Source organism: Xiphophorus hellerii, chromosome 13 (assembly GCF_003331165.1).
Source record: "Xiphophorus hellerii strain 12219 chromosome 13, Xiphophorus_hellerii-4.1, whole genome shotgun sequence".
NCBI lineage: Eukaryota > Metazoa > Chordata > Actinopteri > Cyprinodontiformes > Poeciliidae > Xiphophorus > Xiphophorus hellerii.
The window spans coordinates 20,478,067-20,502,001 of record NC_045684.1 but is presented as its reverse complement, the minus strand read 5'-3'; the positions used below and the strand labels follow the sequence as shown (position 1 = coordinate 20,502,001).

Sequence of the window (23,935 nt, the reverse complement as noted above, 5' to 3'; positions counted from 1 at the left end):
TTAGACAAAACAGAATTGCACAGCTAAAGTTCAATGTTGAAAAATGGTTGTGGGTCAAAACTATTCGATACAAAAGAAAATCTGTTTTACTTTTGCTTGCTTTACAATCAAAAGGCTTTTATTTAAGCAGAAGGGATAAACAAACATTTATCAACATACTGACTGATAATATTTGCGGTAAGTTAAGAAAGTGACTTTTTTTTGTTATTTGGTGATTTTTTTTTCTCCCCTTTAAATGAATATTACAAAGACAACACATTTTAAAAAGTAAAGGACAAAACAAATCAAGACAGTCAAAAAATCTAAAGAGATGAGACCTGCAGTCTCCAACATCTGCTTTGGCCTACACCATATTTGCACTTATTCAGCTCTGCTAATGTTGGCTCAGGATTGTATGGTATGAAATAGTTGTGTTTAGACGGTTTTTCATAGCTCCTCAGTTGAGAGCAGTGCAAACAGACATAATGCCAGAATAACAGTCAACGGAATGCATTGATGCATTTGTGGTTGTTGGCTTTGAGTGGACATTTTAAGGTCACAAGACAGACAGATAAACGCCCCCCTTCTGCTCCTGTTGCACGATGGTCTGGCCTGAAAGATTTTGACGGGAGATGGTTGTCGGAGGTCGGTGCTGGGTTTTGATAGTTTGTCTAAACGGTCGGTTGGTATGACGAGTCAGGTTTTATGAAGTAAAGCAAAAAGCAAATGTAACGGTTCAAACACTCTCCAACATCTTCTGGCAACAAGGTACCAAAAAAGGTCCAGCGTCAGAAGATATGTGGCCAGTACCACGGATTTACAGATTCCGCTAAAAGTTTAAGGGCCCAGTTAAGGGTTACGTGTCGGACTGAAGTTGAACAGTCGGTCACGTGGTTTCGGGATGTTCGTTTTCGATTATGGCCTTCACGGTACACAAGACACACAGAGTTGAGCTCCTGTGAAGGCCTTCCCACTGCAGTATACGGCATGATGTTTCATCATGTGTGTGGTTTGCAATAGTATAGTAAACACAGCAATCAAGGCAGAGAGGGACGACTAATACTACTTCATAAGTTTAGAGGAGGAGGAAATAATGATTGACGAGCTGCAACGCCACTTTTTATTTTCAATGTTATATAAAAAAAAGAATGTTTAAAGTTTTGTATAAATGTCTTTGTATAGTTAGTGGGACATTTGTGAGACTTTAAACAGCAGACATCCTCTTTGATCTTAACTTCTCGTTGAGCTTCAGCCTTTAGGACCAACTAATTTGGGCTTGTACTGAATACAAATGACAAGAAAATGGCAAGAAAATCAGACAAAATAACTGCATATAACTTTTAATCAAAGGCATACTTTAAAACATTTGGAAGCATCTCTTCAGGGTCTAAATTGATTACCGACTGGCATTCACACCTTCTTGTCACCCACCAATTACTTCCCCAGGCAGAAGATCTGTTTCTGCTCACATGGAAATACAGGAAAGTGAAAAAAGACGAAAAATGTAAAAAAGAAAAAAAAGAAAAAGCAGACCTGAAAAACAAACACCGTCTGACTTATTTTTCTTGCCTTTTCTTCCTCTTACTCCTGTACTCCTAACCTGTCCTTGTCATAACTTTCTCTCCTCAACAAGCTCTAATAACGTCTGTGGCTTTTATAGGAATTCCTTAAAATGGCTATTGCAATGTCTCTTAAGTGGTGGGTGCCTCTGTCTGCTCCGTTCTTTGTGCGTGCGTGTGTGTTTATGTGTGAGCGAGAGCCGATTCCAGACCTCGTTTCCATCAGTGTTGCCAAATTTCTCCCTCCTCAACCCCCACCCACCCATCCGCCCCCACTTCTTGATGTTCACCACATCTCCCACAGTGGTTGCATTCATTTTTGCTGGTGAATTCTAGTTCTTTCCTTCTTTCTTTCTTTCTTTCTTTCTTTCTTTCTTTCTTTCTTTCTTTCTTTCTTTCTTTCTTTCTTTCTTTCTTTCTTTCTTTCTCCCTCTCACTGCTTATTTATCTACTCAGCAGGGAAAAAAACACAACTGCCCTCTCGCACAAGTAAGGTAATGGCAACAATTTGCTTATCGGGCAAGCACAGATGTGTAAATAAATGTCTAGACTGATAGCGGAGACAAAAAACTTTACCATCTGGGTTCAGAATTTGATTTCCCAAATGATCATAAGTCAAGAGAACAAGTGTTTTAGCACTAATACACTTATCACAACAACCCAGGCAGTTTCCATTTCAATATCTTTTGATGCCATCAGTTAACAAACAACCCAATCAATTATATTCCCTGTCTGTGCTGCCTTTCTGTACTACCAGAATTACTTTGTTGTACTGAGTGGACTCCACTCTCACGGCAGAGGAAAAATGATTGCAGACACATTCCAGATCCGCTTTGTGGAGCAAGTGATGCACCGCTGGAGAAACACAGAAAAGATGCAGGGATCACAAAGGATGAAGTGCATCTGAGGTTGCAGACGAGGCAGGAGTGGGGCCTTTGCACTTTCCCTTCAGAATGTTTGAAGGGGTTAAGTTTGAGTCTCAGCACTGGGAAAATGAGCTTTTATGTATTTCGCAGATGATGGACAAGGATCACCGTGCTGCCAAAAAGACAACCCAGCCATGACGTACCAAAAATGTTAGACGAACTTAGCAAAACGCAACATTCGGATGTGCCAAGCTGAACGAAATAAGCAGACAAGCAGAGTCTTGGAGGGTGCTGTTGTGTCTCACTGGCCTGGGAAATATTTGGCCAATTTTAGGACCTCGGCAGCATTACAATAATCGTATTTTGAGCTGTGTAATACGTAAGGGTGAAGGCAAGCAGGAGGAGGGTCACATGGAGTAGATTAGCAGATTAATCGATGTGGACTCTGCCGAGTACATTCCCATGCGTTGTTCTCCCAATGGTCCGACATGCACCAGTGATCAACATGGAAAGCTGCAGTGAGGAGAAAGAAAAAAAAAAGGATCTAGCCTCAAGCTTCTGCCTGGTGGAGCTCTGGTCCTCTGTTATGTAGCACAGTAGCTCTTTTACAAGCAACGTAAACAGTAAATCTGCCTATAAGGTTAGTAACATGACTAAAACTGTGGGTCAAATACAATCTTTGCAAGATCACTATGACAGCTGATGAAGTGTTCATACTGCTAAAGGCAACATCAATAAGGAAATGAAAAAAAAAATCCTCCTCTCAATGGTGGTTGGAACGTTGATTTTATCCTGCTTTAAGACAAATATGCTAAACTGGTGTCTCCTTATTATAGCTTACGAAAAGGCAGCCCACTTTGCAGAAACGTTTAGCATCCTTGGACAAACAAGCGCCCTATCTTATTTTGGATCTTTGTTCTTTATGGAACACACAGTTCCAGACACAAGCCAAAAGGCTTGAAAGAATGTCTCCAATAAATAAGACAAAAACTCCAGTTGCCTTCTTCCTAAACACTTAGGATTGTCAGGTTCTGGACCAATGAGAATCTACACCAGCACAGCCTGGTGTGTGACTCTGGTTGTGTGAGACTCACATCAGCTAGATATTTATATATCTATATCTATCTAGCTGATCAGCTAGATATTTATATATCTAGCTGATATGTAATATGTATATCTGGTAAGTTGAAGTCGAATAATATAGACGCAGCCGTCCATCTTTACATATTTGTTATTTCACATGCCTGATGCAATGCGGCTGTGCTGTTAGTATAATGTTGGCACCACCATGCTTCATAATAATTGTTCCAGGGTTTTGAAATCTTGGCTAATTCTGCTCTGTATATTTTTGTTATCTGGGTTTGAGAAAATCCACAATAAATTCATTCAGTTCTTTCTCACAGAAATCACAAAATATATATATATTTTTAATAATTCCACCCTGGATACTCGGTCAAATGCTTCATTAAAACATAAAATTTATTGTGTTTACAATTTATTTGGGGCTGCATTTTGGCACAATAGTTGGCACTGTTGCCTTTCAGAAAGAAGGTACTTGCTCAGTCATTCTGTGTGGAGATTACATGTTCTCCTCAACCATGAATGGGTTCTCTCTAAGTGCTTCCAATAAAAGTATTTTATGTTAGTTGGTCTCTCTACATTGCTCTTAGGAGTGAGTGTGTGGAGTCATGGTTTTTCTATTGTGGTGTTTCTGTGTTGCCCTGTGATTGACTGGTGTCCTCTCCATGGTGTGCTCTGCCTCTTATAAATGCATATGACCAACAGGTCGATAAATGTGACCAACCTCTAGGTGCTTTTCATGCCAAATCTTGATGCAAAGTGAAAACTGTATAATCAGGGGAAACTGTATATATATTTATATAAGTATTATACAAATATACATTTTGAGAATTTCCCGAAATTCCAAAAGACCGTAACTGTTTGTGTGGGCAGTTTGCAAAAAAACCATCAACTGAAAGCTGGTCTGCAGGAGAAAAAAAAAGAAAAAAATCTGACTGACTTAGCTAGATTTAAAAAATGGAAATCCAGGAATGGAAAATATGCGCTGTTTGTGACTTTTTGTTTAGGCGCAAACAGAGTCTGCATTTGTCCCTTCGGGGCAACTTCACTTTCTGGCAATTTGAGTCAGGAAGTGTCCTCTATAGGAGAAAAGTCTTCAGTGCAGTTGGATTATCTTATTGCTATTATAATATATAAGTATTCTCTTCCATGGTGTGACTGGATAGCTCCATAAAGACCCGCATGCAGCCCAAAGCCTCAAGCTCATCTTCTTCTTCACCGCATATAAATTTAACCCAAAGGACTCAGCACAGTTCTACTTATCTTTTTAATTTTATGAAGGACTTATTTAGTGCATATAGTGAACTTTTCTTCTGTGTTCACCATGAAAAATAGAATAAAACGCACCAAGTACTGGCTGGGACTCGAACCCGTAATGACCGCGTTGAGGACAGAGGCCTCTGTACCAGGGTCATGTGTTTTACACCTTGTTAACGTCTGTAGAGTTAATGCATTAAAATATGTATACATTTCCAAATGAAGCAGATATGCAGAGGGTTGTTCCACTATTAAAGGATAGGAGGCACCCTGTCTCTTTGATGAGGATATTTAGTTGTGAATCAGAAACAGGTAATCAGAAGAGACGTGACTCAAACTGCTAGGAAGTGAAGTTGCCCAAAAGGGACACAAACAGACGCTGTTAGTAACAAAAAGGCACTAGCATCATATATTTTACGGTTTGTTGACGTCTTATTAGCACGTGGTTTGGTTACAATCTCAATTTAGATAGTAATCCCCTTTCAACCACCACAATCTTCAAATCACTGCTTCTGTTTGGCTTTGTAAAACCTTCCCATTTTTCTGTATTGGCTCTTCTGAATTTATGCATAAACATCAACGAAGAGATTTCCTTTAAGTATGGATGTGGTATTGGAGTAAAAACAATACCTGAGTTGTAATCTAAAATGAGCCATGTGATTATGGGAGAAGTAAGAAAAAGACAAATAAACATTTGTGATCAAGAGTATTAAGTACGGGAACAAGAGGGGAAACAGAGAAAGATGCCAGAGAGCCTGTTTTTTTAAAATAAGATACACATACAGTATATACAGTACATCCCCCCCTTTGGAAAATCTAACTAGGAAATTGTTAAAGAATACTGTATTCACTAGGAGGGGGAATATGAACTCTTCCTACATTTGGCAAAAGAGTTTGGACCAGGTACCGCCTCAGAAAAAAAAGTTGGTGGATTTTTACTTTGTTACACCTGGCTTTTTCCACTCGGCATCCCTTTAGAAGAAATGTCATGACTGATCCTTTGTCAGAAAAGTAATAAGCATACAGATCTATGGTTTTCCAAGTGCTTCTAATATTTTACAAATTTCTTTAATTTACAGATGCTGGTTTTTATATGCTGCAAACAGAAAACATCTGTGCACTAAAGAAAGGTTTGCAACTTTTATGTTCTTATCTGCAAGCCAGTTGCAAAAGGGTTTCAAGGATTTGATGGATTGTGTTTTGTTACTTTAATATGTACCAAATGAAAACCTTAAATAATAGCAATACCTAGGCAAAAATGGTAGTAGGGGCTGCTTTTGGTGTCTCCCCGTCTAACATTTGTATGAGAGCCCCACTAGGATTTTACCCAGGCCTAAAGGGTGAACTAGTAAAGGTAACTAACTATGGGCTATAATCCGATCTGGAGTCCACTTCTAATTTCATGTCTTACCAATATGGTCTCCAAAATGAATGCTGGCAGTGTGATTTCATTCAGAAACTAGAAAATTTCGGAAGAAATTTAGCCGGGGCCTGCCAAGGCGCGCCCGTCGGGCTTGGGCCCGGCGTCGTCACGCCACAAATCGGCGTCGACGCTAAAGAACGCCGCGACGTAATCAGTGGCACGCGGAGAACCGCAAGAACGTTAAGCGAGGCGGACGTGCACCATTCAGTATGATTTAAAATGTTGTCAAGGCTTTTATTTTGGAAGTTTTGTTAAACTTCATTTCAAAGGGCCAAACTAATCCCATGCGTAACAGTCATTGGGTTAAAATAGTTATATAATGCTCAAAACACAAGTAGCTGATGTAAAAATATTCAAGGCTTTTATTTTGAAATGTTTGTTAAGCTTCATTTCAAAGCGCCAAACTAATCCTATGTTTATCAGTGCTTTGGATGAAAACGTCAAATAAAGCCAAAAAGAGCAGTTACGTCATGTAAAAATATTCAAGGCTTTTATTTTGAAATTTTCAGTATGCTTCATTTCAAAGGGCCAAACTAATACCATGTGTAACAGTGCTTTGGATGAAAAAGTCAAATAAAGCCAAAAAGAGCAATTACGTCATGTAAAAATATTCAAGGCTTTTATTTTGAAATTTTCAGTATGCTTCATTTCAAAGGGCCAAACTAATACCATGTGTAACAGTGCTTTGGATGAAAAAGTCAAATAAAGCCAAAAAGAGCAATTACGTCATGTAAAAATATTCAAGGCTTTTATTTTGAAATTTTCAGTATGCTTCATTTCAAAGGGCCAAACTAATACCATGTGTAACAGTGCTTTGGATGAAAAAGTCAAATAAAGCCAAAAAGAGCAATGACCTGATGTAAAAATATTCAAGGCTTTTATTTTGAAATTTTCATCAAGCTTAATTTTAAATTGCCACACTAATCCCATGTGTAACAATTGCTGGGTTAAATCAGTTATATACAGCTCAAAAGAGCAATTTTCTGATGTAAAAATATTCAAGGCTTTTATTTTGAAATTTTTGTTAAGCTTCATTTCAAAGGGCCAAACTAATCCCATGTGTAACAGTTACTGAGTTAAATCAGTTATATACAGCCCATAGCAGCAAGTAGTTATAAAGGCCAGTTAAGTCCTGATCTGTTTCAACTGAGGGTTTCACTATAGATAGAACTACAATGATGCGTATTTGTAGTCCAAATCAGCAGCCAATAGCCTCTTGAGTTCCGTTGCTATGTTAAATAAGTTTCACACCAAGGTGTGAAGTGTTAGTGAAAGAGCCTGAGAGCCTCAGAAAATCCTGTCGCATGACTTTGCTCTGAAGCACCGTGACAGAAAACCGTACGGTCTAGATAAATTTCGGAAACATTTTACCGGAGCAGACAGGCGTATCAATGTCAGGACCGATTTTGATACTAATCGTGCGATATTTGTGGGCGTGATGGCGATTTCAAAAATGATTTGGGCTGAAAAAGTTGTCTTCATCTCTCACTCTAAGCAGCCAGAGACGCACTCTAACTTTAGGAAAAATGAGAAACTTTGGGTCGCTTAGAGGCAAATTGTGGACAAACCGTAACTGGTATCGACGAGCCGTCTTCACTTTCGAAGAGATCACAGACGTATCTACAAAATGAAATTTGAATGGCATTTCTAGGTGAATTTGTGACGACACAGCAAATCCTCAAAAATAGGGTATTTCTAGGATTTTTCCCATTGAGTTATAATGGGGTTTTTTTCGTAGTTTTTTGCGAATTATGTCGCCACGTTAAGCCCAAATCCCACCAGAAGTAATAGCTCCAATGGCGTGAATTTTCTGCACGTTTTGATACCTCATTTGTAGGTGTGCACCCAGCGGTATGAGCCGCATTAACGGTTACGGAAGAAAAATAAAGAATACTAGAAAATTTCGGAAGAAATTTAGCCGGGGCCTGCCAAGGCGCGCCCGTCGGGCATGGGCCCGGCGTCGTCACGCCACAAATCGGCGTCGACGCTAAAGAACGCCGCAACGTAATCAGTGGCACGCGGAGAACCGCAAGAACGTTAAGCGAGGCGGACGTGCACCATTCAGTATTATAAAGTAAGTATATCAGCTAAAATCAGCAGAAACGCTAATGTTAGCAAAATCAATAAACTATATGCATATTCCAGTATACTGAGTTTTGGTTTTACATTCATTCTATTTAAATGTAGTTTGTTTGTGCTTACCAATGTTTTCTGGCCGGATGTCAGGCACCGTTTTCCCCTGGTCAGTTCGTCGATGTCTGGTTTTAGTTCTATTCTGTGGCAATCCGCAAAACGGCGTGTAGGTTTTCGTCAGTAATGCGCGATCTGTGCTTGGTCTTGTTTAAAGTCATTATTGAAAACATCTGTTCGCACAGATAGGTGCTTCCAAACGTGGACAAAACACGAGCTGCATGGAGTCGAAGCTGTGGCATCAAATCAGGGGGCAGTAGACGGTAAAAGTCCTCGATTGAAACATCACGGGACTTCGCTCTTTAGCTTGTTAGCTTGTCGATGTTTCAGTTTTATTCGCTGGGAAAATTAATAATCAGCTTGAGGTGACTCTGCTGCACTCTAGTGGCGAGAAGCTGTAATGTTGGTTGGTAAGAATCGGAAGGCATTATGGGATATGTAGTTTGTAGTCAATTCGTCCTCAAAACCTATTTTAAGTCAATCAATGGGGCTGTAAAACGGTGGTAGGGGGGAGAGGGCCACATAAAATGACGTAGCGGGCAACATGTGGCCCGCGGGCCTTGAGTTTGACACATGTGCAATAGAGGATCTATCTGCTGCTCATGCAAAACAGTCTATTTTAATCCCATGTGTAATAGTCATTGGGTTAAATCAGTTATATAATGCTGAAAACGCAAGTAGTTGATGTAAAAATATTCAAGGCTTTTATTTTGAAATTTTTGTTAAGCTTCATTTCAAAGGGCCAAACTAATACCATGTGTAACAGTGCTTTGGATGAAAAAGTCAAATAAAGCCAAAAACAGCAATTACCTGATGTAATAATATTCAAGGCTTTTATTTTGAAATTTTCATCAAGCTTAATTTTAAATTGCCACACTAATCCCATGTGTAACAATTGCTGGGTTAAATCAGTTATATAAAGCCAAAAAGAGCAATTACGTCATGTAAAAATATTCAAGGCTTTTATTTTGAAATTTTCAGTATGCTTCATTTCAAAGGGCCAAACTAATACCATGTGTAACAGTGCTTTGGATGAAAAAGTCAAATAAAGCCAAAAAGAGCAATTACATGATGTAAAAATATTCAAGGCTTTTATTTTGAAATTTTCAGTATGCTTCATTTCAGAGGGCCAAACTAATCCCATGTGTAACAGTGCTTTGGATGAAAAAGTCATACAAAGCCAAAAACAGCAATTACATGATTTAAAAATATTCAAGGCTTTTATTTTGAAATTTTCATTACGCTTCATTTTAAAGTTCTGAACTAATACCATGTGTAACAGTGCTTTGGATGAAAAAGTCACATAAAGCCAAAAACAGCAATTGCCTGATGTAAAAATATTCAAGGCTTTTATTTTGAAATTATTATTATGCTCCATTTTAAAGTTCCGAACTAATCCCATGTGTAACAGTGCTGTGGATGAAAAAGTCATATACGGCCAAAAAGAGCAATTACGTCATGTAAAATATTCAAGGCTTTTATTTTGAAATTTTCAGTATGCTTAATTTTAAAGTTCCAAACTAATCCCATGTGTAACATTGCTTTGGATGAAAAAGTCATATACGGCCAAAAAGAGCAATTACGTCATGTAAAATATTCAAGGCTTTTATTTTGAAATTTTCAGTATGCTTAATTTTAAAGTTCCAAACTAATCCCATGTGTAACAGTTACTGAGTTAAATCAGTTATATACAGCCCATAGCAGCAGGTAGTTCTAAAGGCCAGTTCTCAGTCCTGATCTGTTTCAACTGAGGATAGATAGAACTACAGCGATGCGTATTTGTAGTACAAATCAGCAGCCAATAGCCTCTTGAGATCCGTTGCTATGGTAAATAATGGTCTCAGCAGGGTGTGAGCTCTGAGCTCTGAGCTGTCAAACACACAATTGTGTGTTTGAGCAAACACGTTTTACTGAAAAGAAGCATTGGAAACAAATCCTTCCTGTTCAGGAACCGTAATACATATTCAAAAAGCGTTTGTAGCGTATGACAGTTCAATGTGTCTTCTGCGATAGTCCCGAGATTCATATCTGTACCTCACTCAGAGCATTTACAGCGATGAGAGAAAGAAATGTTGTGCCCAGATCTGAACCGAGATGGGCTGTCACTCTAATTTGAAGAAAAATGAGAAACTTTGGGTCGCTTAGAGGCAAATTGTGGACAAACCGTAACTGGTATCGACGAGCCGTCTTCACTTTCGAAGAGATCACAGACGTATCTACAAAATGAAATTTGAATGGCATTTCTAGGTGAATTTGTGACGACACAGAAAATCCTCAAAAATAGGGTATTTCTAGGATTTTTCCCATTGACTTATAATGGGGTTTTTTTCGTAGTGTTTTGCGAATTATGTCGCCACGTTAAGCCCAAATCCCACCACAAGTAATAGCTCCAATGGCGTGAATTTTCTGCACGTTTTGATACCTCATTTGTAGGTGTGCACCAAGCGGTATGAGCCGCATTAACGGTTACGGAAGAATAAAGAATATTAAAGAGACGCTTCTCTCCGACAATAGTAATAGGTTCCTGCCATTGCTTTGCATGGCAGGCCCCAATTAAAGAGACGCTTCTCTCCGACAATAGTAATAGGTTCCTGCCATTGCTTTGCATGGCAGGCCCCAATCACATTGAAACATCCAGAAGGTGTCTCTCTTCAACTCTGCTCCTGAAGTGCCTTGTTAAATAGGCTATTGAGTTGTGCATATTAGTGACATCTTGTGGCAAGGTTACAGATTGCAACCTAGGTGTCATGGACCTCCAGACTCTACCATTCCTGACGTAAAAAGAAACTACATCAGTTGCAAAAATGCAGAAGGCCAACCCCACAGCCAATGCAGGATTTGTAAATTCTGGGCCACCATAAAAATTAAGTCAAATTCAAGTTATCAGACTGCAAAACCAACACTTTTAAAGCCTTTGTAAACAACACAAGCTCATACATGTTGCCAGTTTATTCGCTACATACATTTATCAGCCTATCATTTATTGCTTCATTTTTTTTTTCTTTTCTGCGTCTTTTTCAAAAACAGCAGCTGGATTTGACGTTGATAAAAGGGGTGAGAGTGAAAGTCCAGCAGGCACAGGTTGTAAAAAACAGAAGGCTTGAAAACCGAAATGCCTTCAAAGTGCCAGGTGGGGGTAGAAGTACTGAAGAAAGAGAAAATGTAAAGATTTCTCAATGCTACTGCGGCCCTCAGAACTTTCTACTCCCGCTTTCTCTTTAATGTCTCTGCTTCAAGCATGAGGTTTAAATCAGGAGGCGGTCACAAGACAGGGACATAGTATTCAAAACACATCCTCTCAATACAACAATCTGGCAGGCATCAGCGCATCCTCGTCTTGCTCCTTATCATTCATTCCGCTCACCTTCTAGTCAGAAAATAACATAGATGAAGCCTAATCTTCTGGAAATAACGTTGACAACAGCAGATTGGATGGCTCCTATATTGTGCGACAAAATGAGTAATCACTTAACACTTAAAAATAGGTTTCAACTTTTAAGTGTGCGTTGAACATTTATCCTATTGCAGGATTTCAGGGGCATTACTGACCCTTCCACTTGGCTTGACTAATATGTCACCCGGGTGATGAACAATGAGTCTGTGGCAAAGGGTAATTCATCACAAATACTCAGTGTCTAAACAAACACATGACCCCCTAAAAATTTCTGTTGACATTGGCTTAAACTACAAAGACGCCACATGGTTTCAAATCAAGTGGCAGTGATTTTTTCTTCTCTCATTTACGCTTCCATCTGATTCACGTCATTCCTGCTCTTTCACTCATCCTCGTCTGCTTTCTGCTATCACTTCGTCCCGTTCCAAATTCCATTTTCATCAGGTTCGACTTTCTATCCATCGTCAGCCCTCCTTTCTATCCCCGTTGCTCATGTTTTCCATACCTCTATCACACTTTCACCACATGTCAGGAAGACCAGGGTTTGTGCGGTTTCTGCCCAGTGTTGGGAGCGGTCCAGCTAAAAATTTGCGAAGCTGGGACTGGTTTCGGGTTTGTCTCGGTGAAACAGTCCAGCCCTATTGTTAGGAAATGATCATTTTTCTGGTTCAAATTATCAATGAGGCAACGCTGCACTTAGTTTTTGTTTTTTTTCAGGCATCTTGCAGACAAAGGAGCAAGAAAAGTGTGTGGTGCGCAAGAAGGAGCATTGCCATCTGCAAACCACATGAAAGTGAGTGGTAATTGATTCAAAACCCTCTGTAATTAAGGATTATGTTGGTTGGCCGGAGAACATCCTCCAGAGGTGGCTGTATTTCTGTAGCTCTCTCTCAGTTTTCAAACAATCAGACATGCATGGTTATTATCAGCTTGAGGTGAAGTTTTTGTGTTCACTCGCTTTGCCATCTCTGAAATACATCGTCTACCAGAAATCCCGTATTTCATTCGGCTCATGTATGTATTTGGACTAATTTCATGGGGTCTTTGCCTAATGGAAATGCTATTGCATTTTTAGATTAGCTTTTGTTTTATTAAAACCAATCCCATTCAAGTGAATTCAAATGTTGCATCTTTGCACCGATGAATTAACCAATTGCTAAATATAGTTGATTTGAAGAAATGAAGTATGGTAAATGGCCTGTACTTGTGTAGTACTTTACAAAACATTCAGTCACCCCTTCATACATACATTCATGCACTGATGGTGGAAAAATACACTTTTGCCACAGTTACCCTGGGGTAGTCTGACAGAAGACAGGCAGGGGAATATTTAGCCAGAGAATGCAATGACTGAGACAGACAGAGTTGGGGTTCAAACCATCAACCCACTAGTTATAGGTCAAACTCCTACCGCTGTCGCCACAGTCACACCGGTATTGCTGTGTAACATTTGCAGTGATGTGGAAAAAGTGTTTCCTCTCTTAGAGATTTTTTTTGCTTCTGTTTTTGCTCGTCTGTCACGATTATTTGTTTCAGGTCACTTAACAAGCATGACCTGAGTAAACAGAAGTTCCAGGTTTCAGCTGACGATTTCATCTATTTGTGGTTTTCTGCTCTCCTTGTGTGTTTACCAACACAATTTAGCAGCAAGTCCAACTCCAATAAAATGAACACCTGAGTCCGGATGCAGGTTCTTTACTTGTGCTTTATTTTGGTGACCCAAGTACTCGCATGACATGGAGTAAACTGTAACATAAATAAAATAGCTGCATTTATTATGAGTAGAAAAGAGTTAAAACAAAAAACACATTCTTAACAAGTAAGATATCAATAAAATCTACTCTTGAATATTAAATGAAAACTTACAGACGGTGATGTCGATGGCGTAAACAAAAGGCTGATTGTGACAGATTCACCTCATGTGTGACTGAGCAAAAGAAAACTATTGAAATGGCTGACTTCCTGTCCCAGACCTACCTTGACCTTCAAAATAAAAGCCGTATTACTCTAACACAAAAATTAAAACTAAGATCCTATTTTACAATAAAGTAAAGGGCAGAACATGTGGACAAAACCAGCCAAACCGACCTGACCGTATGTGAAAAAGTAATTTCCCCCTAAACCTAATACTTTTTCTGCCATCAAGGATTTGCAGTTACTGGCAATTCTGCTTTTTTCATTTCTGTGGAACAATTTTGGCCCACTCTAGAATTTAGCTTGGATTGTTTTCAAAATATCATGGATGGCCTGTTTTAAGGTCATGCCACAGTATCGTAATCAAATTTTAACTTCAGACCAAAACCTTCTTTTCTTCCTAGCCATTCAGAGGCAGAATTTTGTTCTGCTGAATAACGTAAGTATTCCTGAGTCTCAGGTCATGAGTTGATGGGTGGACATTCTCATTCACTTTTTTTTTTTTTTAAATGTTCTAATTTTTTGTGGCATAGAGCAAAATTAATGACTCTGTCACTTACGGCAAGTCGCAGATGTCCAAAAGCAACTAATCAGCTCCAGCTCATCATACTACAACCTTTGGTTGTAATACAAGCAAAGTATTGGGGACTATCAAGATGTTTTTAGCATATGTGATGCCTTTGTGTTCCCTTAAGACAGTCGCTGTTTTCGCCTTAAAACCTAATGTTGAAACATGATCAGACACGTGAGGTCTGCAGTGCTTTAAATGTTTTATGGACGGTTGTTTGGGACCTGCTAGATGAGTTGTCAATACACTCCTGGAGTAATTTTAGCATGTCTGGCACTTTAAGGAAGGTTCAAAACAGTTTCATGCCGTTTCACAGCAATTTGTAACTTGCCTGTCACTTGAATACCGTACTTCTGTAACATAACTTTGCATTCACCGAGAAATTTAAGTTAAAGGCTGACAATGAGCTAGAGAGCAGTCTTTTTAATGTAACAATTCCTGGTCTTTCTCTTTACGACATATAAAAAAAATAAATCCTTTGAAACTCTGCTTAGCACGTCATTTTCTTGAAGCAGAACTGTAACCCCTCATGGGACTATTTGAGAAACTAATTCATTTTCAGTTGCTTTTTTAAGCAGCCAAACTGCATCATGTATGCTGTCTAACCCTGCGACATATTACATCTACAGCAGGGATAAACCAAAACAAGGGGAGTTCAGTTGTAACTATGCAGACACACACATGCACACGCCCCTACAGACCAAGGTTTAGTCAACAGCACAGTCCCTAAAGCAACGCTCAAAAAGAATTACCTCAAATGAGCTGAAATAAGTCCAAAGTTGCTTTTCCATTTTATCGCCTCACTACGCTGGTGATTACAGGAAATGATTAGGACAAAAGCCCCGAAGGAATGGCTGTGCTGTACTTTCATTAATGCCTTTGAGCACTGCGGTATGAAATACAAGTTGGTCAATCGGCTCATGGTGTGCATAGAAAAGATTTTGTTTCTGAGCCACAACATTCAAACATAAAGTCTGGGAGAAAAGGCATTCAGCTGTAATGAGATGAAAAGAATTCTGAAAACCAATGTTTTGGTTGCTTTTCAATTGATCAATTCACTGTACCCAAGTCTTTGTCACACTCAATTGATCAAATTAAATACACTTCTGGGAGTTAGTTATTTCTTAATGAGGTGCTTCGTACAGGGTAATGATGAAAAAATTAACAAAACTGCAACGGCTAGGAGTCTTTCCCTGCAGTTTGTCTATTTTCTTCTACTTCAGAGATTAGGTAGGATGGACGTGACATGTCTAGGAAGGGACTCCTGATGCCTCCCTTTCCAGCAGCACTCTTTAACTCCACATGTGGAACTCCAAGGCATTCCTAGGCATGAACAACTAGTTTGTATGAGCTGTCGCAGGGTTTCTATTAGCAGGAGGGGTCTAGAAAACCACTAGGTACCTCCTGATTATAAACACAACAAAGAGGTTTGGTGAAGAAGGGGGTAACCTTGGTGAAATCCACCCAGTACCTGGAACACCCAAGAATTGAATAGGCTGTAAAAGTGACCCCAGTGCTCCCTACTGTTCACCAAACTATCCACCACTTCAGGTACCCACAGCTTCTAGGTCTTGGAACTAACGGAGGTCACAAATATGGTGTGTTTGAATTCAATTTCCCCGAACTCCAACAGTGTGCGTGAAAAACTATCTCAAACCTGGGGGCTGAAGGTCTCACCAACAAAAGACATATCTAAATAAGAAAAGACATTTAGATCAACATGTAGAATTTTGAAAACACTGTGTGCAATGACAATCATTTATGGAATTCCAGACATCAGAAAAATGTGTGCCAAACAATGCCAAATTTCTGTGCTACAAATGTCTCTGAAGGCCCACTTTTCCACAAGTTTGTTTACTCCTTGTTTTGCTTTCCCATGCAAAATACCACAAGATCATTAATTCTGTGTTTAGATCTGCCTTTACATATAAATGTTTTCCTTGAAGCAACCACCCACGACCTTTGGTTTTTACGGGGAAACAGCTTCATACACGTTTTGAATGCAACCGCAGTCGAAAAAATACTGAAATCTGGGAAGCCGGATGGTTTGTCATCCAGATGGTTTATTATTAAGCTTCTCAGAAGTGCCGCAGAATTCACAATTAACTTGTGATTTATTGTCACAGGTTAAGAAATCAACCTGTAATCAGGGTTAACCAGTCAGACTGGCAGAGTGGAGCTAGTCAGGAGGAAGTTGATGACGTCTGAACTTGACCTTCAAATATTAAACTATGTTCACTTCTGGTATTTATAAATGTAAGCCAGATTTTAGTTCCAAGGTTTGCAACAATGTTAATAGGTTCTTAGTTATCCCAATTCTGCTCTTTTTTTTACATTTACTGTTCTTGCTCAGTATTATGGTATATGAATTAAGATTCCTCTCTTCTTTTATGTGTTTCAAGCTGCCAGTCAGTTGTGCACGATGAAGAGGAAATAAAAATGTCCCCGTCCTAAAAAAAGAAAACCCCAATGAAGTAAGGTGTTTGGAATTTTCTCCTCCAGTAGAGAACAACACGGGCAGTCATCTTGAGTATTATTTGTAGATTAAGAAACTACCATATTTAAGTGGGTCTGACACAGGAAATTGTTTGAATAAAATAAAAGGCACCAGTAAAGTTTTGGACATAAGTGGTGGAACAAGCCTTGTTGATTGATCACATATTTTTCTGAAGCTGTTGCCTTCTACCGGAGAGTGGGGAGAAATCCTCCGCGTGCGATCATATGATGCATGTGTCACTTGCAAAGCATCCATTTCCTACTCCAGAGAGTCTGTCTCTGTGAAATAAAAAACTTTTTACGACCCCGATCCAAGGGGATCTTAACACCACAATAACCCCGGTCTCTGTTTCTTGTTTTCCTTTTTTTTTCTTACGAACACCTACGCACACGTCTTGTTCAAGTTCAGACTGAACAATAACAGAGTCTTGAGCTTTTCTAACAGTCTCAGAGGACTTGTTCCCAACCTCTTATTCGCTATTGACCCATCAGGGAGATATATATCCATAATGGATCAAAAGTGAAATAAGAAAAATAAATACTTGACTTTGGAGGGTTGTCTGTAACATGATGAAAAGAGGGATAATGGGAGTTTTATACTGAGTAGTTGATCCTGTAAAGAGTTGGCCCTATGTCCTGCTTTTGAAAGCCCCAAACAAAACCCTTGCCAGACAGTGAACAGAGGGGCAATGAGGTAGCATAGTAAAAAACAGGAGGGGTATACTAAGCCTCCCCACATGCACTGAATGATTATAAGACACCCGTGCTTTTACTGCCATTACCGACCAGCACAGCACACTTTCAATGCGCTCAAAAATGGCCTGGGTAATAACACACAACCAAGCTGAGTGCTTTGCTAATCTTGCCTTCGATCAAATATGGACTAATCCAGTACTAGGCTCATTAAATATGGAAAGGGTTAAGGGTTTTGAGTTGCACAAATCATACAAGGTAGGGTTGTGAACCCAAACAAATGGATTAAAGTGACTAATGTCTAACATTAAGCCTTCTCAGAGTGGGTTTAAAAGGATGACTTATAACATGTAAAGGGAAATAGGGTAAAATTATTTATTTCTATTCTTCAGATGAAAAAATAAGGACAACTACCTCATAATGTCTAATAAGACATTTCTTGACAAAATAATTGTCTATATATATATATATATATATATATATATATATATATATATACATATATATATATATATATATATGTATATATATATATATATATATATATATATATATATATATATATATATATATATATATATATATATATAAGCAAATTCAATACTTCACATAATAAAATATCAACACAGATGCACAACACCAGTGTTCTGGCATAGCTTACAAATGTTTCTTTTCACTTTTTATGTGAGCAGGTTCTAAAAAGAGTCATGTATATTGAGATCAGTGGGGTAAAATTCCTGACGTTCTGCTCCATCCATGACAGTATGACACTAAATATATTGGCAGGAAATAGAATTGCGTGATTTATGACAAATAAAAATAAAAGTAACAATTCTCGCAACGACTTTTACTGACTGGTCACTCACCTGACAAATCAAAGTATTGATAAATATTGAGATTATCTTTTCTTCCTTCAATGTAGGAAGCACTCATTTGCTGTGATAAATAATTAACCAAAGAGGTAAAAACACAAAAAATTCAGTCAAATCCACTCAAGTGCCCAATTTCTACTAGGTCATTTTTAGCTTGTGTTATCGATTCCCCTCATTTTACGGACTCAACTCCTGCATGGCAGAAGGCCGCCACAGATGTCAGAAATATCAAGGGAAACAGCATCCAATCAGAAATGAGTGAAAACCAAAGAAAACGAGGACTGAGCAGTAAAAATGAAGATATCACAGTCCATTAACTGAGACCAGCGGTACTGTCTGACCAGCAGAACAGTTCTTTTTTTGTTTGTGCTGGGATCCCTTTGGAAACGCAAGATGCTGTTCCAAAAAAAAAAAAGAAAAGACCATTGAGGGAATTTAAACTGCCTCGCTTTTAATGCATTCTGTTCCTTGTCTGCATTTCAGTGATGCCAATCAGCATCTGGCCTTAGAAAACAAATTTGCTTTGACAATCGTAACAAGGCCAAAAAGATTAGGGGTGGGGAAATCGTGGTGATGTGGTGTTGACAACTTCTACCTTGACCACAGTTTTTGTTCTACCAGAGTTCCTGTGATAAGTCCTGACTGATAGACGCTGTTCTCAACCCATTCTGCTCTTGCGGCCCCGTCTAAGACCGAACCAAGCGCTGACAGAGTCAATGGGAGGCGGAGGAAAAATAACAAGGGGTGTCTGCCAAGCCTCCCTACTGTTCGCTCTCTGTCTCTCCCTGTCTCTCTCTCCATCCTCCTGTTGCTGCCAACCCAGTGGAAAAACTTCCTCTGCTCCAAACAGTTATGAGAGGCTGAAACCACGAGAGGGATATTGATAAACGAAGATATGGAATAGCAGGCAAATAAATCACAAAACAATAAGTGAAGCTTCCACTTGAGAGATAATTAGACTCTACTTTTCAATTTGACTTTTGTTCATGTGCTGGTCCCTTGGCTCACACAGAGTCAAAACAGTCTCTCTAGTAAGAAGCTGCCCCATCCGGTTTGAAGGGGAAGATATTTGTGTCGATTCACCATATCGGCTCAATGCAGAGCAATTTCCACATGTCATCTAGATGTCCAGGCCAAGAGGGCTACCGGTTGAGTAAAAACAAGCTTAAACTGAATAAACAAATCAAATGAAGCAAAAGTGCAAACCTTTAAGCATCTGCACAGAAAAAAAAAAAAGTGTTTATAGATTTTACTGAGCCTGTCTTTTCTTTCTCGCTCCCCATTTTAGTTTGAAAAACAAATCCAGCCTATTAGTCTTTAACGATTTGGTCCAAGCCTTGATTAAGACCAGAACCTGTATTCGGTTCCCACCACCCTTCACTGCAGTTCCTCACTCAGTGTTTCACCAGAACTGGTTAGCATTCCTTCTAATGTGCGCTGAAGACTCATTGAACATTTGGGGTTGAAATTACAGATTCTAGCTAAGGAGGGAGGGGGGGGGAAACAATGTACTTAATAAAAAACACTCTCAAAGCCTGATTTTAAACGATAGCAGTCGCCCATTTTCACTTTCTCTGCCCCGAGAGGCATAATGGAACAAAAGACTCTGATAAGAGAAGTGTGTGTGTATGCTTCTTTGTGTGTGTTCTTGCGTCCAGGAGGTGTTTTGGATTCCAGTACAGTAAAGGGCTAGTAGGGCGTTTGCTTCTGCTACAGAATGACTGGCATTCTCCTTCATTTCCTGTTAACGCTGAAAGTAGTGGAGGCACATGTGCTGGCCGAGTCTTGAACAGAAGTGCACAAGTAAAAGCATTACGAATCTCAGCAGAGCACACACACACAAAAAAAAAACTTTATGGGAGCAGAAAGGAAATAAACACTGAACAGCAAATTTGCATCCTTCAGACAGACTCAGGACAGCAGGGTGGCTGCAACAAATCCAGGCTATGCTCACAGAATGTGAGTGCGGAAGGACGCAACCTTAAATATATTCACCGGTTCAACATGAATCCTCCTTTTGTACACAACGCCATGTGTTTTGAGTGAGCATTGGATGGGAAGCTGGAAGCTACACTGCCCCCTTGTGGTCACAAACTGCAGGGTGTTTTACAAGCCAGAAAGGATGAGCTTGAAAGGTCATCAGTGCAGAGACAGCTGAAACCAAAGATATCCCTTCTACAGACATTCAGACAAACAGACATAGAGGGAAAAAAACAGAGCGGGGGTGTGTTACTCTGTTTAAAAAAAAAAGGTTTTTAAAGTGAGTGTTAAACTCATGCAGTTGTTTGCACTGCACAATAGCTAAAGTACACCGCGTGTGCCCTCGACAACATCCAGCATGACTGTTGTTTGTGTATGCTCGGTTGCGCTTTGGTACTTTGCACAAGAGGCATGAATAGGCAGCTGGTTGGATCCTGGCATATGTGGTTTTAGAGAGAAATAGCTTGCACGAGCACACACTTGAGCTGCTCGCAGCCTCCAGTCAGAGCCATGGCTGGCCATCTTCCACCCGGTGGACACTGTGAATCAAAGCCAGGAGCAAAGGACTGCTTTATCATCAGCAGACAAGGATGGCATCACCCACGTGCTTGTCTTTTGAAAGAAAAAGAAGAAAAAAAAACTACAGCAACCATTACAACAAATTGCACAAAGTAGTATTCATTAACCTAGAATTAGTTCAGTCGAGGTAAAGAGAGTTTGGGACATCAGTCCTGTCATATCCCGTGAAGCATGACATTCTTTGAGTTTGGTGTGTATCACAGTAGATATAAATACCTGCAGAAACACTTGCAATAGTTTGACTCATTTCTACACCTGTAGTCAATTTCTTTCCACACATGACAGAAAATAGAGAGATGGCGCCAACTGTTTTTGGATGTTAAAAGTCGGGATCAACAGGCTTTTTCTTAGAACGCTTCCCGGTGCAGTGACCTACAAGTTGGCGCACTAACCGTCATCGTAACAGGAGTTCTTGGCAACGCTGTGTTTGGTTCCTCTTTTTTTCCCCTTCCTTTCTTCCTCTCAGAGACTTTTTGTGTTCCATATGGGACACCCAAAGACTTGGAGTCACAACTATCTGTCCTCTCTGAGTTTTTGGTGAAGGGATGTTGTTACCAAAGGAATGCAGCATCGCTTGCCAGAGGCGTCACAATGGATGGAATTAAGCAACAGTGGAGGAGAAATGAGAGGAGTAGAGAAAGGAGAGAAGCAAATAAGAGCAGTTGGTAATTCTGGCACCATGGGTGTGTATATATATACTGTATATATATATATATATATATATATATATATATATATATATATATATATATATATATATACAGTATATACTATCACTTACATATTTGTGTGAGATTCATTCTATTGAAGAGCATTTGCATCGCATCTGTTCTTAAACATAACCTGCTGCCTCACTGTTCTTAGACATGCCACGCCTGCTTAACATTATTATTATTGACACCCCCAAAACATGTGGGATGAAGGAAGACCATCTAAGTCCAGGGCTGGAATTTGCAGCCACAAAGAAGAATTTAGAATGCCATTACTTTCCAGATGACTGATATATATATATATCTATATATATATATATATATACAGTACAGTCTGTACTGTATATATATACAGTATATACATATACAATATATATATATATATATATATATATACATATATATATATATATATATATATATATATATATATATATATATATATATATATATATATATATATATATATATACTGTACATGCATAAGGACATTCAAACGAAGGTGGTCAAGGGGAGGTTTGGTGATCAAACTCCAGCCACATTCTTTTTAATCTTCGAGTTTTGTACTTAGTGCACTAGCTTAGGGTTGAGGAGATTTACTCAGCTCTTATGACTGAGATGCTGAATCTGTTTTTTATACATTTTTTCCCCCTTTCCTGCTCTCTCCTTCTGTTTCTCTTGGCCCGGCTCACCTCAGCCACATGTGATAAAATGGAATGATGACAGGACGTGAGGATGCAAGCGGAGCCAGAGGAAATGTGAGCACAGGTAGCGCTTACCTCACCCTCTGTGCGGGGGGCGGGGGGACGGTTGGAGGGGGGTAGTAGGGCAGGTGGGTCAGGCCAGCTGTAGGTGTGCTCCTCAGATGGGTCTCTCTCTTCTGCCGCCCTCCTTGGTTCAGCCACGCGTGTCTCCCATGGGATGTGGCAGTATCAGATAGTCAGTAAACATGCAGCCAAAAATAAGCAGAGGCGTCCTTCAGGGCAAAGAGCTGGCACTCTAAACTGGTCCAGTGCTGCTGCAAGTGCAGAGAGTCGAATAGACAAAAAGGATGAAAACAACCAAAGAAGTAAATAAATAAATCTCAAAAACTGGATATTCTCTGCTGCAGATGAAGCAAACTCTATTTTCGAACTCTTTTTTTTTTCTTCTGAGTCTGGAGAGAAAAATCTAAAAACAAAGTCCAACCACGTGCTTGGAAGAGACGGCGAAACCCAGGGAGAGAATGAAAGTGAAGGACAAGGGAAAAATCCTCTCTATGCTGTCTTCAAGCGATCCAGGCGCAGGTCTGAAGAGCACCTTCACAATCTGTGCACTCTCACTCTCCAGGGTGGAAAGTAGGAGGGAAGGAGCAGGACAGAAGAGGGAGAGGGAGTGGAGGGAAACTCAGTGTGTCAGTCAGTCAGGTCAGGCAGGCGAGCAGCAAGGCTGTGTGTTTGGAGCTGAAGGCTGTCGGGGTCCCACTCCAGAGACTTATAACCAGAGGCTGCGCACCTCTCTGCTCCAATCTCTCTGGCTTACTCTCCACCGATCCCTCTCCCACTGGCTTATTTCGGGAAAAGACAGACTGGATTGTTCGTCGGGTTAACCCCCTTTCATACAAAAAAGCAAGTGTCTGTGGGTAAAAGCGGAAAGGAAGGAGGGGAGTGTGCAGTACTGGGTGGGTCAGGAGCCGCAAAAAGAGGGGTGGGATAGAACGATGTGAAGGGAATAAAAAAAAAAAGACATGAAAAAGGAAATTTAGGAGAGTCTTTTGGCCATATTCTGCTCAACTCGTGTCTAAGAAATCACTCCTTTTCTTATGCCATGACTTTCAAATCAGGTCAGGCATTAAACTGCCTCATTGTTTTGTGACAGAAAACATGTTACAGTTTGTGTATTGATCTGATATTACATTACACTAGTATAACCAAAGCCATGTATGTACTTTAACTTGGGGAGGGCAGTTTTAATTGTAAAACTATTAACTTAACCTTGTAACTTGTGATAAGTGTTACTTGGTCAGGATTTTGATCTCATGGTAATTTTTATTTGAATAATTCAAACACAAACACAATTATTTTTGCTCCAACATGAGGTTAACTCATGACAAAAAGCAATTTTACTTTCTAATCTGTCACTAAGTGGGAAAAGTTTTATTATTTGCCTCTAGGGATATATGCAGCTACATGTTTCAGTAAACTTACGTCTTGCTCCTGCTGAGAAAACACATATGAAGCAGTTTGCTAAACTGACAAGCTGTTTCCTTTATTTTTTAAATATGATAATTGCATGAAATATCATAATTACAAGTGCAACATTTTTAATTTGGAATTTGTTATCTTTCTGTAAGTTGAACTTTCACCCCAGACTCGAAATCTTTGTAGCCTCTAAAA

The 23,935-nt window shown here is 39.5% G+C and overlaps 1 protein-coding gene across 1 annotated transcript in view; it reads right to left on the bottom strand.

Annotated features, from left to right (window-relative positions):
* Positions 1 to 23,156, bottom strand: part of col8a2 (collagen, type VIII, alpha 2) — a 54,878-nt gene extending 31,722 nt beyond the window's left edge. The window contains exon 1 of the mRNA XM_032580185.1: positions 22,340 to 23,156. The gene's annotated coding sequence lies outside the window, so the exon portion shown is untranslated. The remainder of the gene's footprint in view (positions 1 to 22,339) is intronic.
* Positions 23,157 to 23,935: the final 779 nt, after the last annotated feature.